At 32.3% G+C, this 6,673-nt stretch overlaps 1 non-coding gene across 1 annotated transcript; it reads left to right on the top strand.

The window, feature by feature from the left end:
- The first annotated feature begins 417 nt into the window (after positions 1-417).
- On the top strand, positions 418-524 carry LOC130977354 (small nucleolar RNA R71). The gene has a single exon (XR_009085048.1). It is a non-coding gene; the product is annotated as a small nucleolar RNA R71 (small nucleolar RNA).
- Positions 525-6,673: the final 6,149 nt, after the last annotated feature.

Genomic DNA, 6,673 nt, shown 5'->3' with positions numbered 1-6,673 from the left:
TTAGCTACCGCCAATATATTATCCTCTTAAATTTGTGGACATTCATTGGTGTAATGGCTACTACAAACACAAATGCTACATAGTCTAGAAGGTCCTTCAATTCGAGGTGATTGAGGTTGAGTTAAGAGCACTGGTGGAACTTATTGACTTTGATGGATTTGTCTCAACAAAATGGTCATTTCACCAAGTGTCTTAGTTAAGATAGCATTACCGAAAGGAGAAACCTCACTAATAGACTTTGGTTGGGAATTTCTCATCCTCAAGTGTTGTGTTGAATTCGCTAAATCCAAGATGACTTTCCATGCTTCTTCCGCAGTTTTATGCTTAGTTAGAGATCCTCCACTTGAGGCGTCAATTAGAAGCTTGTTTTGTAGAACTAAGCCTTGACAAAAATAACGTATGAGCACCAAATCATCAATGCGATGATGAGGGCAAAACTCAAGCAACTTCTTAAAATGTTTCCAATACTCATAAAGTGTCTCTCCATCTTTTTGCATAATACAAGAAATCTTTTTCCTCAAACAGTTCGTCTTTTGAGGTGTAAAGAACTTCTCTAGGAACTTCTTCCTTAACGAATCCCAGTTGGTTATCACCTCATCCGGTTGAGTATAAAACCACTCCTTTGCTTTTTCCTCTAAAGAGAAAGAAAAAGCAAAAACTTTCACAGCTATCTCATCCGATCCATGTCTCCTTGCAGTTGAGCACGCTACTTGAAAGTCCTTCAAATGTTTAAGCGGATCTTCACCCGGCAACCCATGATACTTAGGAAGTAAGTTGATTAACCTAATCTTAAGTTCAAAATTTGCATCCAAATTTGGGTAACGAACTTGTAGCGGTTGCAAAGTGATATTTAGAGCTCCCGCTTCCTTAAGAGTGACTCTCCGTGGTGTCACCGTGCTTCCATCACCTAAATCACTCACAAAAACTTCAGAACTTCCAATAGAAGAATACAAGGTTCCCTCGCTAAATGAAGAATGAGAATCACGGTTAGAGAGCAACAGTGAATCGGGTTGCTCGTCAAGAGAATCCGATTCACTATGTGCAAATCCTAACCGGCACCGAGCTTGCCTAATATAAGTTAAAGTTCTTTCTATCTCAGGATTAAATGGGGCCAAGCTCGGGTCTGAAAGCGATTGTGTCATTCAACTGAGGAATCATAGAAATCATGCAACTATTAAATACTAAAGCAAGAGTAATTAAAGAAATAAACTAACAACTAACAACTAACAATAACTACCAAAACTAAAAACACTAGCTACCAAGTAGTGTCAACTAACAAGCAAGAAGAAGCTATTCACAATATTCACATATTCATAACAACAAAAAATATGACACCCAATTGCATAGTCCCCAGCAACGGTGTCAAAAACTTGATGCTCGCCGGATCGTCCATTAGGAATTCTTTCACCTAATTAAAAAGAGTAGAATGCATTGCGAGTATAGCTCCCAACCGACAAAACAGCGTGGATCAAAGTTTAGAAGAATAATGTCACAATTCAAATCAATAAAAATTGGGAGTTTTACTTTCCGGGTCATTTTTCACTAGCAATCAAGTGTCCAAGTTTGGTTGTGAATTTGGGGTTCTCAAGCATAAAATGGAAATTAAAGGAATTAAAAATTAAATGAACTAAAGCAATAAAATAACAAAGAGTCAAAAGTAGCAAACAAGCAAGACAATAAACTAAACAAGCATGAATAAGAATAATTACTAAGTTATTACTAGATCAAAAGATAATTAATGCAAATTAAAGAGGATTGGAGCAATAAGTCAACGAGGATGTAATTCAAGGCATGAAAGAGCCTTAACTTGGAGTCGAGAGTTAAGGAATTATATCCTTGTCATAACCACAACCATGACAATTACAATGAGTTAATCCCTAAACAATGGAAAAAGTCAAGTAAGCATAATTGGCCTTAATTCACAAATCCTAGCTAACTTACTAATTAAACTTAGTAAAAAACTAGCATTAGTGGAAACAAGAGCAACTAACAACCTAAAATTAGCACTTAATGTTAGACATTAATGACTCTAGGATCTGAGTTACTTAGACCCCAAGTCAAGGAGTGAAAATCTACTCCATATTCATAATGGATATTTCCACAAACACTTGGTGGGTATAATAACAAAACATAGTAAATTTCAAAAGATATTTGAAATTATGACAAATCAATGTAAATAATGAACAATAGCAACTCAATCAAGCATATATAAACCTTAAAACAACAAATTCGTCAACAAAAAACTCAAAAATTCAAAAGTAATTAAACTAACAAGGTAACTTCTATTATAAGAAAGTATGAGTAAATATAGTATAATTGAAGAAAAAATTAAAGACTACTTACAATAGAAACAAGCTAGAATCCAAGATTAAGACGTAAAATAGCAAACTCTACTAAGAACCCTAATGAAAATTGAGAGTGTTTTCCTAAAACAACTAACTAAAAACCTAATAGGACTTGTTAATTTGATCTATTTATGTATTGGTATGTTGTCCACCTTTGATAGAGTTCAATACTTTTTAGGTTTGGGCCAAAGAGGCCCCCAAAAATGTGAAACACATGATATTTTAATTGAGACACGCATTTGTACTTGTGCATACGCACAGGCATGTGTGCGTATGCACACTTGGTGAAACTCCTCTTTTGCGTACGCATAGGAAGGTGTGCATACGCACACACCAGTGTGTTGCTTTTCTTTGTTTTTTCATGTAATCTTCCACTTTGCATATTTTTCTTCCACTTCTCTAAAGCCATCCTTGCCTATTGGTCCTAAAACCACTCAACAAAATATATCACAACATCGAGTGGAATACAAGTGGAATTAAATTGACAATTTAAAGCACAAAAAAGCATGTTTTCAATCATTAGGTGTAATTTAGAGAATATTCACAAAAGCATGCTATTCAAATGAATAGATGCAAGTTTATGTGATGAAATCTTCTCAATTCAAGCAAAAAATTATCATAAAATGTAGACTCATCACATGCCTATCAGAAACTCCAAAAAGGTGATGAGTTCAAAAATCAGTTTTTCACACCAAACTTCGAAAGTGCATAACTTTTTTGTTAAAAATCCTTTTCAGTTCGTTCTTCGAACGTCATAAACTTCAGAAACCCAATTGTAATTTAAAATAAGTTTTACAAGATTTAGGATTCCAGAAGCCAAGTTATGGCCTACTGAAGTTGGTCCAAAAATCAATTTTTTTTTTCAAAAATACAAAACCTCCAATTTTTCAAAATCCTCAATTCAAAACCAATTGTTTCATAATGAAAATAGCCTCAAAAAGTTCCTAAATCATGTCCACATAATTTTCAATCACTCCACAACATACCAACATATAAATTCATCAATTTCGTACCATAAATCCCATTAAACTCAACAATTTCACCAAATACTAATCAATTCAACATCATACTCATCTAATACCTAGTTACCTACATATAAATAATAACTACATCAAGTACAACCATTTCACTATCAAATTCATTATATACATACATATATCTCAATTCTATCAAAGCCAACCATTCAAACATTTAAACCTATCCTAAGACAACTAGCCTAAGTTTTCACGCAACATTATATATTAATTACGAGAAACAAAAATCATACCTTAGTCGATTCCTCTCAAAGCCACAAGACACCACAAAGTTCTCTCCTCCACAATCTCCAAGTCTCCAAATCAATTCAACAAGCCCCAGCCACTAAAAATTGATTCCAAATGCTCTAATTTGCCAATTCAACTCCAATTCAACACAAGTTTAATCTAATTCATATAATTTATCAAAATTAACACTAGAGTTTACAAAATTGGACAAACCACAAGGATTTAGAGTTTTCTTACCTTGATCATTGATGGTTAGGATAAAATCTAAGAATTATCTAACGTTAGAATACCCCCTAAACCATCAAAATTACAAAATCTCTCAATATAAAAGCCCAAATTTGCGAAAATGCAAAGAAGAGAGAACTAGACATGGAATTTGAATTTTCTTACCAATTTGTTTAGATGAAATTGAAGAGCTTGATGAGACGAACACGTGGCAACAAATGGTGCGATGATCGAAACTCCGGCTTGAAAGTTATGATCGATGAAAGATTGAAGAGGAAAGTGGGTTAGGGTTCTTCACTAAACCTCTTCCTCTCAGCGTGTTTCATTGTGATTTTTTGTTTATATATGATGGACCTTGGGCTCAATATGAGTCTGGTTCAATCGGTTCGGCCCATTAGCCTAATTTTGGCCCAAAACCTTTAAAATTAGTGTTTTACTTCGTATTTTAATTATTTTACCTCTTCGAATTAAAAAGTTTAATTTTATAATAGTTTTTCGCTCATATTTAATTTATTAGATAATTATTTATTAATCTACCAGATTTTACAATTTTCTCCCAGGTCTGTCATGGTCCTACCTCAACTAGCCTGCTCGTCACCACTAAAGGAGGAGGAGGTTGTCGGAAAGGCTGTTTGAACTGTTGTTATCCATCGTTGCTCTATTTTGTCCTTTTCAGCCTCTTTTCGCTAGAAAAACATGCCGGAGCTTCCAAACTCGCCAACAACACTGCCTCGCGATTGTTCTGGTCTAGCTTGTTCCCTTAGTCTGTTTCATTTTCATCATATCTCTGTCACTATTTGATTTTCCTGCTTTATTCTTGTTTTGATTTATTTTTCTGCCTCTGTTCTATTTTGGATTTTACAAAACTATATCTACATTTTTCTTTTCATTCAATTTAAATTTATTGCTTTTGCTTGGTGCTATGGCCATTGTCACTTCTGTGAGAACTGATATTGTTGCTATTACCTCAGTCCAAATTCTGTACTCTTTCGTTCCATTCTATTTCAACCTTTTTTACCTTCTAATTTGGCACTCCAGATTCGGTCTTTTCAGTCCTTAGGACTAATTTGTAAATAAGATTTACATTTATAATTACTTTTGGTTTATGCTATTATGATCTTTTAAATATATTTATGAAATTATAATTAAAGAATTTCAGTTTGATTAAAATAATAGATGTATTAGAGTTAAATAATTTATTTATGTGAAGCTTACACTTTAAGAACTTTAAACGAGACTATATACATGTTTGATGAAGTTTTGCATTATTTTAGAATATTTAATTTTATTTAAATATGTATTTTTGAAACATTGAAGTATTGTTGATACTCACTTATATACTCTGAGATTGTAAAATATATTTGACATTTCTTATGATTGAAAAGAATTTCTGATGAGAAAGTATTATTTGATTTGATTTGATACCTTATATATTTGAAAGATCAAAAATTTGTTGTATTTTAAATTATATATTTTGAATTGGTTTGGTATCGGAAGCTCGTATTAGAAAATTGTTAACGACGGTCATGATGTTAACTTAGATGCATGTGACTCAGACCTTAGCTATAGCAGGGGCATTGCTAACCTAACGTGTAGGTCACACATTGGATCTGTTACTCCGCATGGACACACGAGAGGAAAGGGCTATCCTTAGAAATAGAGCCGCTCAAGTGTGGACTACTTGATTTGATTTTTGTACTGAGAATTCCCTTATTGATTCACTTATTTGTATAAATTACTATTTTTTAAATAGAATATATTTTTAATAATATTGTTTATATGATTTCATGTGAATTATAGATATATTGTCTAGTCATTGAGTTGCAAAACTCACTTCATTTTCTTAAAGGTTTTTCAAAAATAGATACTAGAATATGTGAGTATTTCTATTTAAAGGTAATTGTCTATGCTAAGTACTTATTCCTTGTTGAGTTCTTAGATGTTATATACTCCATATGTCACAGGCAGGATTCAACTATATTTATTTATTTTATCTTTTTATTAAAAATATGTAATTATTCATTCTAAAACTTGTAAATTTATTAAAAATATTTGTAACCTTTTTATTTAATTTATATTCGAATTTTTTTGCCTAGTTTTAGGAATTCTTTATGTTTTAAAAACGTTTAGTCTTGTGTTTTTGTTTTCAAAACCTTTATTTATGAATCGATTTCTACATATTTCATTCTTGAAAACATTTCTAGTGTGTGTGAAAAAGAAGATATATTGGAGTTAGTTTTCTTATTTTCATATATTGTTTTCGTCGTTCTTACGTATATTCTCAAATCCTATTATCGTCAATCATAAAGAACCAAATACTTTGAACTTATATATAAACCTTTTGTTACATTTAGTTGCCAGGTTTCCACATTAATCGTGGATAAGAACCACGACTGAGACGCACCAAACCCTGCTTATAGTGACAATCGGTGTTTTGACTGAGGGAAAATCCTAAAACATCACCACTAAGAAAGGGTTAGCATGGAAGGGGAAATGAGATAAAAATGTAATTTGAAAAGGAGATTTTAGGTGTAAAAGATCTCCATCAAAAAGAGTTTGTATGGTTTAAATAATATTGTTTATCTAACTGCCGGTACTATTGAATATCGTATAAATGCAAACTAGAGTACTACCCGTGCTACGCGCGGTTATATAATTTATCTATATGACTAATCGATCATAAAAATTGATATTAAAGAAATAAAGAAAAAGTCTAAATTTAAACACAATGATATAAGCATGTGTAATGATAAAAGTCAATCCTTCAATTTAAATATGTTAATGTATGTCGAGAAGCTTCACTTCTTTATGAATAATAAATGTCTAGTTAGTTGCATTATA

Source organism: Arachis stenosperma, chromosome 4 (genome assembly GCF_014773155.1).
Source record: "Arachis stenosperma cultivar V10309 chromosome 4, arast.V10309.gnm1.PFL2, whole genome shotgun sequence".
NCBI lineage: Eukaryota > Viridiplantae > Streptophyta > Magnoliopsida > Fabales > Fabaceae > Arachis > Arachis stenosperma.
Note: the sequence above shows the minus strand (reverse complement) of the source record. Positions and strands in the feature narration are given on the sequence as shown.